Source organism: Zalophus californianus, chromosome 8, assembly GCF_009762305.2.
Source record: "Zalophus californianus isolate mZalCal1 chromosome 8, mZalCal1.pri.v2, whole genome shotgun sequence".
Lineage (NCBI taxonomy): Eukaryota > Metazoa > Chordata > Mammalia > Carnivora > Otariidae > Zalophus > Zalophus californianus.
In genome coordinates, this window is record NC_045602.1 from 97,512,042 (window position 1) to 97,524,071 (window position 12,030).

Consider the following 12,030-nt stretch of genomic DNA (forward strand, 5'->3'; position numbering starts at 1 on the left):
GATCAGGTAGGTTACCACTTTGGCCAACTGGAATATACTGTAGCTGGAGAGTTCTGGGAGACTGTGTAGAACATGCCTACAGTTATTACAAGTGAAGGATGAGAAAACTGAGATCTTTAGGGACCAGTTCCTCATTCATCATTGGTTGAAGATGATTCCAGAAACATTGACTCTGACACTTTTGGCTTGCCTGTATACAGGCAAGAAGTGAGCCCTCAGGCAGAGAATCGCTGGTATTTGTTTTCAGCATGTAGAGTGAGTATTGAGAGGTTCTGGAAGGCACCCTCACAGTATCTGCCATGAGACATCAGGTGACACCAAAGTGAAGGCAAACCTGAATCTTGAGCACTTGGGCTTTGAGTTTCTTGCCCTCAGAAATTCATGGACATAGGGGTGCCTGTGTGGCTCAGTTGGTTAAGCATCCAACTCTTCATTTTGGCTCAGGTCTTGATCACAGGGTCATGGGATCAAGCCCTGTATCAGGCTTCATGCTTAGGGGAGAATCTGCTTGAGATTCTCTCTCTCCCTCTCCCTCTGCCCCTCTGCATGCTTGCTCTCTCTCTCTTTTTCTCTTTCTCTCCTAAAATAAATAAATCTTTTTTAAAAAAGAAACTCATGGACATATAGAAAGATATAAAAAATATTCAAAAACTGAACACAGTAGACTTCAAGATCACTGAAGTTCCTGGAAATCTAGCTAAACCATTGAATAGTATGACCTGTGTCTTACAATTCCAGCAGAGGGTAGGAATACACAGAAGACATTGAATTCTGTGCTCTGAGAAGGATAACGTAAAAGAAGGAGACAAGGCCACAATAACTGGAGGACAGCAACAGGCCTAGGGCCCTTACTCAAGGGCCACCCTTTTGCAGAACAGGGCTGATAATAATGGACTGCAGACAGTAGTACTCTTTCTTGCAATAGGAGATTTATGGCTTCACCCTTTAAAGGTCAGAACCTGCTTGGAATATATCTGTGTGTGTCTACAGAAGGCATCAGGGAAATCATTTTGCTCATCCCCTAGATATACCTAGGTTATAAGTCCAGGCTCTGTTGCTTAGTCTCCACGTGTAGGAGACATTCTCTGAATCACAGACTTGTCTGAATCACTGACACCCAATAATCAGCAACCATAAAGAAGATTGTGAAAATGATCTCCATTCTATTTTCAACTTCACTCTTTAATTGGAGCCTCATGGGCTAATTTAGGACTCCTGTCAAAGGGTTTGTTTATAAAAGGCCAATAGAAGTGTTGGTCTGGAGAATCAGTCATCTCCTAAAACAGAAGTGACCTTTTTCTAGCCTTACACACTGTTCAATTTGCCCAATCTCCTTGAGGAAAGCAGCCATCTGTAGGAAAATCAAAAACAAAAAGCAGACTGGTGTATACACAACACAAGTGACATGAGAAGCACAACTTGTTTGCTGCTAATCAGTGTAGATTTGCCCAAATGTGGATCTAAGTCACTACCTGGTCAAGGATATCAGTTTCCACGGTGCCCAAGATTCTGAATGACTAAGGAATCTCCTGAGTATTCTTGAGATAGTCAATATATTTCTCATCTTACACAAATGGCAACACATTCTATGTATTACCTTGTCTTTTGCTTGTCACACTTAACATTAATTCTTGGAGCTTGCCCTATATCAGTACACAAAAGTCTTTCTCATTCTTCATTGTGGCTGTGGGGTTTACATTCTATGAAGAAGCCACCAATCCCCTATTTATGGGTAGTTACAGTGTTTCCAGTTTTTCTTGATTAGAAACTGTGTTGCAATGATAACTAGGAATGATATTTCCTAGAGCTGGGAAAATATTGCTGAATTGAAAGATGTGTATACTGGGATTGTTTTGAACTTTGCCAAATTTCTCTCCATTGAAGCTGTATGGATTTCACTTCTCACCTCTGATACATGAGAGTTCTGTATTTTCCACACCCTGTGTGCTCGTCAATATGATGTGTTGTCAGACTTGTTGATCCTTTCCAGTTTAACAAGAGAAAGGGGGTAATTGTGATTTTAATATGCAACATTTTTTTCATGAATAACACTGAGCCCCTCTTGTGATGTCTAAGAACTGTGGGCTTTGGCTTCCTTTCCTTAGGCTGTGACTAAGGTGGTTTTATTCTCTTTGGATTCCAGGGACTCACTAGAATTATGTCTGGAGCAAATTGAGGCTGACCTTTTAGGCAGAAGAAATCCAAAACAGACACAATTTGAGAATCAAGCTTATTGAATCTGTGTATGTAAAAACCACTGAGAGATATACCATGCTGATAAGATGGTAGTCTAGATGTATGTTTAATCACATGCAACATATATTTACAATAAAGTATTAAAGCAAAAAAGCAGGTTAAAATATAGTATACAGTTTAATACAATACAGTTTAATTTTTCTGTAACTCAGTTTCATCACTAGTAAATGGGGGAGTTGGATGAGTTTATATTTTTCAATCCTTATACTTAAATCCTTTCTTATATATTGAGATGAGCCACTTTTAAACTAATACTGATTAGAAGTCCTTTTATAGACATATGTTTACACTTTGAATAGTTGCACTTCATAAAATTGAAGTGATTCTACATGTCTGTTGTTTCTTATGTAAATGTATTGTCTGCGAACTGTATTGGTGTGCGATGCAAAGCAAGTCTTCACACAGAGTAATTATCTTTTCAAGGCTTATTGAAAGAGGTTACCTTGGTAACAAGAAATCAAACCCACCCACTTCATCTTAGGGGTCAGGACAAGGTTCTCCATGTAATCATCATTTCTGTTCTTCAGGTACAAACTGTGAAGAAATCTCTGTGAGAATATTTAAATATTAGTAACAAGTACTTTTGCACTCAAAGACACAGTTCTTTGAATTATTCTCTTACCATTTCGTATGAGCAGTTTTATTCACATAAACAGAGTGTAGGAAAGTCCTTGAGGACATAGATGTCCCTGTTACTTTTAAGGACTTTCCCACCCCATGGGTTAGTAATAGCTACCATCCGTTGAATATTTACGATATGCCAGGTACAGTACTGAGTGCTATATTTGTGGATCATCTCTCTCATTCCTACGATGACACAAGGGGCATCAGTTAGCTTTTGCTGTGTAATTCCAAATTCATTGGCCTGAAACAACCACCATTTATTTAACCTGATTCTGTAGGTTGGCAATTCAGGGTAGGCTTCACCAAAAGCATATTCTGCTCTTAAATGGGCTTGTTCATGTGTCTGCAATCAGCAGCCAAATTGTCTGGGGTTTGACTGGTCAAGGATGCCCCACCTGGTCTTTTTTGTTCTGCGTGGACTCTCATCATCCAGCAGGCGAATTTGGGGTTATTTGCCTCACAATTGCAAAGTTCTAAAAGTGACAAGAGATTGTGCCCTATGGTGCAAGTATTTTTCAATTTCCTGTCCTCAGTACACCTGCTAATGTTCCATTGGCCAAAGCAAGTCACATGGCTATGTCCAGAGCCAGTGTGGGAGGGACTACACAAGGGCATGGGTAAAGGACCCATATTGGCAACAATCTACCACACATACAGTTTAAAAGTAGGTGCTTGAAGAGTAGTTTGATAGTGTGTTCTTGATAAAAAGTGAACCAGCAGGGGTGGTGGGACTAACCCAGTCCATAGAGGCAGAGTGATAAGAAGCATGCAGTTAAAGGGAACAGGACAAGGAATAACAGCACCAAGATAATCTTACCCAAGGGATGCTGCTCTCTCTCGAGGTGACCATTTGTCTCAGTTAGGCCTGTTGTCCTGGTAGAAACATTAAGCACCTCTCATTCATTTTCAGAATTTCCTAGTTTTCATGAAAGATTATTCAGGTCCCTCTAGCTTCTTAGCACCTTGGACAGCTCTTCCTCAAGCCCTACAGGAAAGGATCTCAGAGATGCTTCTCCTTTGGCTCCTACCTGTTAATCTCACTGATCAAGAACAACTCATGTTAATTACTAGGGCTACATTTCTAGAAGTCTCAGACTTGGAAGAAGTGGTAGAGATTAGATAACTGCCCACCATGATTTCATAGGAGGCTGTGAGATTAGAACCAAAGCTTCTGCATTCAGGGGAGACTTTCACAGAGGGAAGTTCTGGCCCTGGGTGCTCACTTATATTTGACCCTTGCCTCTCCTTGACACAACAATCATGGGTCGGCTTTGAAAAAAAACTGCAGAACCATACAGTCTCTCCTTTTTTTTTTCTTCAAGCCAGGAGCACACAGTGTTCACCATATAGCCTCCCACTTACTCCACAGAATTGACAAGGGAAAACAGTGTGCCCGTGGTGGGCCCAAGCACAAAGACTTAAGCAGGGTGAAGTCTGGAACAAGACTGCACCAGGATTCTTCCTGCCCTCTCTTTACGTTCTTTGCCCACGGGATTCTGAAGGCTCGAGGCCAGGGCTGGTGGCGACACCTGCCTGGGGAGACCCAGCCACAGGCTCCCACCTGCACCAGGGCAGCCCCCATGAATCAGTCAAGAGAATGTTATCAGTAAACACTTAAAGGCTGTAGCTGAATAGCTTTTCATCAACAATCCAGGGATCTCCTCTCAGGGCGCAGGGAAAACAAAGCCTGGAGAAGCAGGTGGTATTTAAAGCACCAAGTAGGTGTCAAAGGCAGCATCAATTCAACTAACTGGAAACTCACTTTAAGTAAAAACACAGTTTTATACCACCAGTAAGCTGGCCTTGGCAACACAGGACTCTCCCTCTCCCCCTTCCCCGCCCCATAATAGGGCTCATTTTATTGCTTGCACTAAAGGGAATTACAGAAATGATGACCATTTCAGTGCCTGTGAATAGCACAAATAAATCAATAAATGCAGCAATCTCTGGCTTAGCCTTGGGCAAGGAGGGGCCTAGAAGGTGCTCTTCTGGTCTGATCATCTCTCAGGAATTCTGCCAACATGCCCCCACAAAACTCCCAAGGAGACTGGCTTCTGGGCTTTGCCCCAGCACCATCTCAATGCACAGACACAATGGTGGGACCTCTACAATCCTTTCTTTCTGCCAGCTCTACCCAACAAATGTGTCTGTCCTCTGCCCTCAGGATCCCATCCTGAATCCCAACCCCTACCCACTGACCTAAACCAATGAACCTCAACAGCCTCTGTCCAGCCTTCTTGCCTCCAATATGACTCCATCCAGTTGCCATCCACACTGCTGCCTGAGGCATGTTCCTGGAAACCGAGGAATGTTTCCTTCCCTCCCTGACCAAAGCATTGTGATGGCTGTTTTAAATCCAAACTTGTACCTGACACATGCATTTCTCCTTGAGGTGGATTTTGCCTTCTTGTCCTCCCTTACCTCTTGCTGCTCAGCCATCATGGACTCTGAGTTCTGAACATGTGGCTCCATTTCCTGTTCCCATACCTTTGTGTTGCTGGTGCTGGGGTTGTTGTAATCACTTTCCCTTCATCTGATGGACTTCTACTTAACTTCACAGAAGGGCATCTCAATCTCCTGTGAAGCTTTGGTCAGAGAGTCAAGATCAGGGAAGGCCAAGAGGTCAAACCTGGGGTGGGAGGGAAACAGGAGGAAAGGTGAGGCATATAGTGGAAGAAAATGTGTCTGGGTCACTTATAGAGTGGGTTTGCAGATGCTGCCAGGCCCCCAAGAGGACTTTCACTAATGAAATGCTCATGTAGTCATTCATGGGTCTTCTGTCATCCTCCTTTCTCACACTCTGTCAGCCTTTGTCACAGGCCAGGCATTAGGCTTTAAAGAAGTGATAACTCTGTGTGTGTGTGTTTGTGTGTGTGTGTGTACACAAAGTTCCACAGCTTGACGACCCAGATTCACAACTAGCAGAAAATCCCTCCAAGCGCTCTGGCTTCCAGAACACCATGTAACTATTTTCTAAAGGATTTTCTTTGTCAGTGTTTATGATCAGGTTCTTTAAAAATGGCTGTATTTTCCAGTCTCCTGGGTACCTACTTGTAAGGGGAGAGCAGAAAGTAGGTCCATATACATGAGCAAAGAAAAGTAATATTCCACTCATTGAGGTGGGTTTCTTGCTCCCAGTTCTCTTCAGGGGAAGCTCAGTAACACACGGGTCAAGTCATTTCAAGAAATGGGAGGCTTCTATATTATGAGCTGAGCTGAGCCATTTCTGTAATTACTTTTCACAGTCTTTGGGGGCTCAGGAAGGGAAAGACATGCCTCTCTAGCAACCTGCAATTATAAAATAAATCAGCACGTGTGTAAATTAAATGCTAACTGAATCTTATTATTAGTTCCAGAGCTTCTTCCTGGTGCTCTCATTTCACAGACAAGCATACAGTGTAGCAAATGTCAGGCTGCCCCAGATTCTCATTCTGGGAGGTTTGGAGGGTAGGATTTCTCTCCCAGAGGACATTGTAACAAGTTGGACTCTTTTGTGTGTGTGTGCCCAGAGAAGATTAGGACTAGAGGTACATGCTGACTCCAGAGTTCATACCTTGCTAACTGTGAGGTTTACTTCTTATTATTGATACCCACAGAAAGGATGCTTTTAATTGACAATGTGATGATGTTAAAGTTTTAGGAAACTTTAAATCCTCACCTAAAACTGGCTTAAGAAAGGAAACGACAAGTGTTATCAGAGTCAACTAGGTATGACAAGAAAGGCTGTTGTCTTAGGCCAGGTTCCATAAGAAGCAGCCCCTAAGGTAAGAGTTTATGTGCAAATGTTTTTTGTTTGGTTTGTTTTGTTTTTAAGTAGGCTCCATGCCCAGCATGAAGCCCAACACAGGGCTTGAACTCATGACCCTGAGATCAAGACCTGAGCTGAGATCAAGAGTCAGATGCTTAACTGGCTGAGCCACCCAGGCACCCTATGTGCAAATGTTTTATTAAAGAACTAATCCCAAAAGAACCCAATAAGGGAGTGAAGGAAGTCTGAAGATGAGGCAGGGGATTCATACTCTTGCACCATCAGTCAGCCAATCACTGGCTCAGGGCTACCTTGGGGAGGCCAATTCCAAGGAACTCCCAGCTCTGTGCTTGCTGGCTTTCTGCTCCACATGGGCAGTGTGGCTCCAGTAGCCCCAGGGCATTCTCTGAAGACAGCACAGTGCAGACCACTAAAAATCAAGGCAAGGACTCCCAAACTAGTAAAAGAGGGTTTAAGTAGAACACTACATTGCCATCTGTGATGGTTAATTTTATATGTAAAAATATTACCAAACTTATGTCGGGCCATGGGGTGCCCAAATGTTTGGTCAGACATTATTCTGGGTGTTTTTGTGAGAGGGTTTTTGTATAAGATTAACATTTAAAGCAGTAGATTGAGTGAAGCAGATTGCTCTTCCTAACATAGGTGGTCCTCATCCAAATAGTTGAAGGCATGACTAGAACAAAAAGACAGATCCTCTCCTGAGTTTTGGACTGGAAGTCCACCATCAGCTCTCCTTGTTCTCCAGTGGGCTGACCCACCTGCAGATCTTGGGATTTGCTTGGTTTACATAATCACATAATCCAGTCCCTTATAATAAATTTCTCTCCTCTCTCTCTCTGATTTTCAGTCTGAGCAAACTGGAAATATGAAATTGCCACTTACTGAGATGAGAAAGACAAATATTTTCAGTGAAGCAGGAGATCGGGAGGCCAGTTTTAAACAATAAGTTGGAGGAGTCTATTATTTATCCAAATGGAGAGATCAAGTGAGCAATGTGGTTTAGAGTACAAGATGAGGTCCAAGCTGGAGAGAAGATGTCACAGTCCACAGCATAAAAATGGCATTAAAACCATGCAACTAAGTGAAATCATCAAGGGAGTGAGGGTAGCTAGAAAAGTTGTACAGATCGAAAAAAGACAGTGTTGGGATATTAGCTGAAGGCAGAGCTGTCAGGATTTGCTGATTGACTGAATGTGGAGGAAACAATTTGGTAAGAGGAAGAAGGGAAATCAGGTGGGTACAGTAGATTGTCAGTGCTCCATGCATACTCCTTTACCAGGTGGTGTGCCCATTCCTAGTTGTTGTGTTCCTTGCTAATGGCTCTTAACTGTCTCCTTCTCTGGAGAATTGACCTCAGTCAGTGGAGCCCACTCATCAGGAAACAGAGGAAGCTTGCAACCAGTGACTCACTGATACCAGGGTCCTGAAGGCTCTGGTGTCCTTCATGCTCCAGAAGTCAGGCATCAGGCTGAGACTAGACTACACTGGAACACACATGTTTGCCAACCTCCTTCTCCTGTCCTTACAGCTTCCATCACCCCCTTACAAGGTTTTCCTGAGGGCTCTCTCTCAATGTATCACTTGTACAAGAATCCCCATCTTAGTCTCTGCTTCTAAGAAATCCAACATAAGACAGATAACTCTATGGTTTGGGGTTTGAGTAACTAGGCAAAGTATGGTGATATTTACTGAAATGGGGAACTCCAGGGGACAAACAGGATTGAGGGGAACAAATGAAGAGTTCAGTTTGTACTTGTTAAGTTTAAGATGACCACTGAACATCAATAGGAGATACCAAGTACGTGGTTGGATATCAGAGTCTGGAGTTCAAAGGAGGGTTCTGGGCTGTAGGCTTGACCAAATAAAAGTACATAATTTAGAGAGGAGAGTCAGGGGACGCTTCTGTAAAGAACTGATATTAATTCATGACTTGAAGTATAAGCAGGAATTAGTGAGGCTGTGAGTATGAGAAAAAGCCTTCCTGGCAGAGGAAAGAGTAAATGTGAAGTCTCTGAGTCATTCTTATTGATGTCAGAGGTAGGACAGTTCCTAAATCATTGATTCCAGATGAATGGCTTAACCTTTACCAGAATGGGTAAACTTTCTTTGAAGCTGATGAATTTGGGGATATTTATCACTAAGTGACTTTTCATCTCCTTCTCCTGTTGTTTCTCAGACAGACCCCATCTTCACCAGTAGAAAAAATTCATTAGAAAGATTTATACAGAAAAAAGAGAGACTTATAGGGAAAGAAAGATAGAGAGAGGAAGGAAGGAAGGGAGGAAGGAAGGAAGGAAGGAAGGAAGGAAGGAAGGAAGGAAGGAAAAGAAAAATCCATATATGTGGAAGGCTTGCTACTTTTTACTAACAAGTAACAAGTGGGGTATGCAGAGGCCAGTGTTTGCAGGAAGCAAGGATTTAGTCAGGGACCAGCAGAAGGGACTCAGGGAGAGATAAATGGTAACTTTGATGACAAAGTCACTTTTAAAAGAAATTGAACAGTGGGAAATTAAAAGGGGTAAATGAGCAGAAAAGGCAAATACAGGGATGAGAAAGAAGAGTATTGATGCAGAAGACAAATATTGACTGAATTGGACAGAAGATTGGGTACAGAGAGCAAATATTCTCAGGATAAAATCTGGACAGAACCAAATCCATAAAGAGAAAGATTCCAAATGCAAAACATAGGACCAGTCAGCCCTGAATTGGAGCCCAGGGACATGGACCCAGGGAGCATCCTGACAGAGAGACTCTGGCCCCAACCGAGGGGCAGTTAGCATGGTCACAGCCTCACCACAGAGCCCAAAAACTCATCTTGCCTGCAGGGGAAAGGGAGCTTGCTACGTAAGTGGAATGATTACACCTGGCCCATCACCAAGGGAGAAGCTGGCTCCCCGCACAGAGAAGAACAGCCCCCAGGGAACAAAAGTCCTTACAGAACACAGGGCTGTGTGCAGCCTTTGTATATAGGACTGAAGAAGAGATAATAATAAAGTGTTCTTGCCACAAGTACAAATGTTGAGAACCTGGGTTATTTTTACGTTCTGTGCAGTGGCAATTAAAGGTTCAAAGGAAAACAACACGTGACTCAAAGGACAGCTTAACTGAAGAGAACACACTGAAATGAAAAGTGACTCAAGCTTCCCCCAAGCCCCTACCTTTGCCAATAAAATAAAACTAGAAAATCAGGCAAGTTCATGCAGGAGTCACTCAATGTTCTGATCTGTTATATTAGTTGGTTTGCTGTTATAAAAGAAAAATGGTGGCAAGGGAGACACAGTGGTTGGCCTGTGTTTGCTGTAGCTGTGTGAACTTGGGCACATCACTGAACTCCTACAGAAGAGCCTTGGCTTTGAGAAATGAGTAAGGAATATTTTATCCATAAGGTCTTTCTAGATCTAAAATGGTTGGATCCCAGAAATCAGTTCACTTGGGTAATGCCACATGCCTGAGAGTCAGGTGAATATCATGCACAGGAGGTGTGTGATGGGTGAAGGGAAAAAAAGAACATCAGTAGAGAATGTCCATAGTGAGATGATGTAAGCTGTGTACAAAGCCCACACTTCATGGAGTGTCTTTCCCAACATCTACTCTCCACAGACTTGCTATTGCTTTCTGATTTTTATTCCTGCTGAGCCATGGAGAAATGAAAAAATGTACTCTACCATGAAAAGTTTCTCATTTGTCAGTAGCCAAAAAGCCAATGCGTAGAATAGAAAAGAAAAGAGCAATGTCAATACTTTATTCTTTCCTTGAAGTCTTAGGAGTTAAGTCAACAAGGTGTTCATGGTTTGCTCACAGAGAGGTCCTTTCATGGGCACAATATACAGAATAGTTCTAAAGTGCTTACCTCAAAAGGTCTGAAGAAAGGAAAATTTTTTCAAATGGAAAAGCCTATTGTTTACCATCTTCTGTTACACATTATCTTTTTTTTTCTAGCATTCAGTGCCATGGCAATTAAAGACAAAGAAAAATTATGCAAAGCCAGCTTAATAAACCAGTGAGATCATAGAAAATACATATATTGGTTTCTGCCCCTGGTTCTGGTACAGAGCTGCTAAAACCCTTGTAACATTTCTAATTGATAAGAACATTTGGAGCATCTTTTGTTCTAATATTTGGTCTTTGACCCTGGTTGCTAACACCTAAATCCCTTGGGATTTTCTGGGTCATTAGCCCTTTAATTCTAGAATTAAAGGTAATTAAAGGTAACTAGAATTCTAGTAAGATGATGGCTCCTGGATGGGGGCTGGTCACCAGCAAGACCAAGTCATGATTAGAAGTTGGAATTTTCAGCCCTACACCCATTCTGCAGAGAAGGGAGAGGGGCTGGAAATGGAGGTAGTGATTGATCATACCTATGTGAAGAAACCTCCATAAAAACTCCAAGGGTACAGCGTTCATAGAGCTTCTGGGTAACTGCACATGTGGAGGTGCTGGGAGAGGGGACAGGGCATGAAAATTCCATGCTTCTTCCCACACACTTTGCCCTATGCGTCTTTTCCATCTGGATGTTCATCTGTTACCTTTATCACATCCTTTTATAATAAACTGGTAAACAGTAAGTAAGCTGTTTTCCTGAGTTCTGTGAGCATCTCTAGCAAATTCCTTGGACCTAAAGAGGGGGTTGTGGGAATCTCCAATTTATTTGATTGGTCAGAAGTACAAGGGACAACTTAGACTTGAGATTGGCATCTGAAGTTGAGGGCGGTTGAAATGCGGGACTGAACCCTTCACCTGTGGGATCTGACACTACCTCCAGGTAGATAGTGTCAGAATGAGTTAAATTGCAGAACGCTCAGCTGGTGCTACATAATTGGTTGGTGTTGGGGGTAAGAAACACACACATATCTAGGGACAGAAGGGTTGAGTAAGGTAGTCATGTGAAAGTGAAGGAGAGACACAGAATTAGTGTATATTTTTCTTAATTCAGCATAGGAAGAGGATTGAATTTTTTCTTTTCACTTCCATATGTACAAATATATTATTTCTTCTGTTACAGTTCAGCCTTAAAAATAATCAGATAAGCCCATTGGTTGTCACTTAATGTAGAGGATTTCATAGTTCTCGAATGAAACTAATCAGTTCTGATGAGTAACAAAACTTCTTCTTTAAAGAATGTTCTGAGTTTTTAGTGTTTAAAGCGGATACACAGCCATATGATTTTATAAAAACCACAATTTCTTTATTAGCCTTCCAAAATTCTCTTAATAATATCTGCTTTAGTGAACAGAAAAATTATTAGTATAGTTTGATGACTAAGTTCACTATATTGTTTGACATTGTAGATTCATATATTCATTCTGCATTTAAACTTTTGTTTTTTTTTAAGATTTTATTTATTCATTTGTCAGAGAGAGAGCACAAGCAGGGGGAGC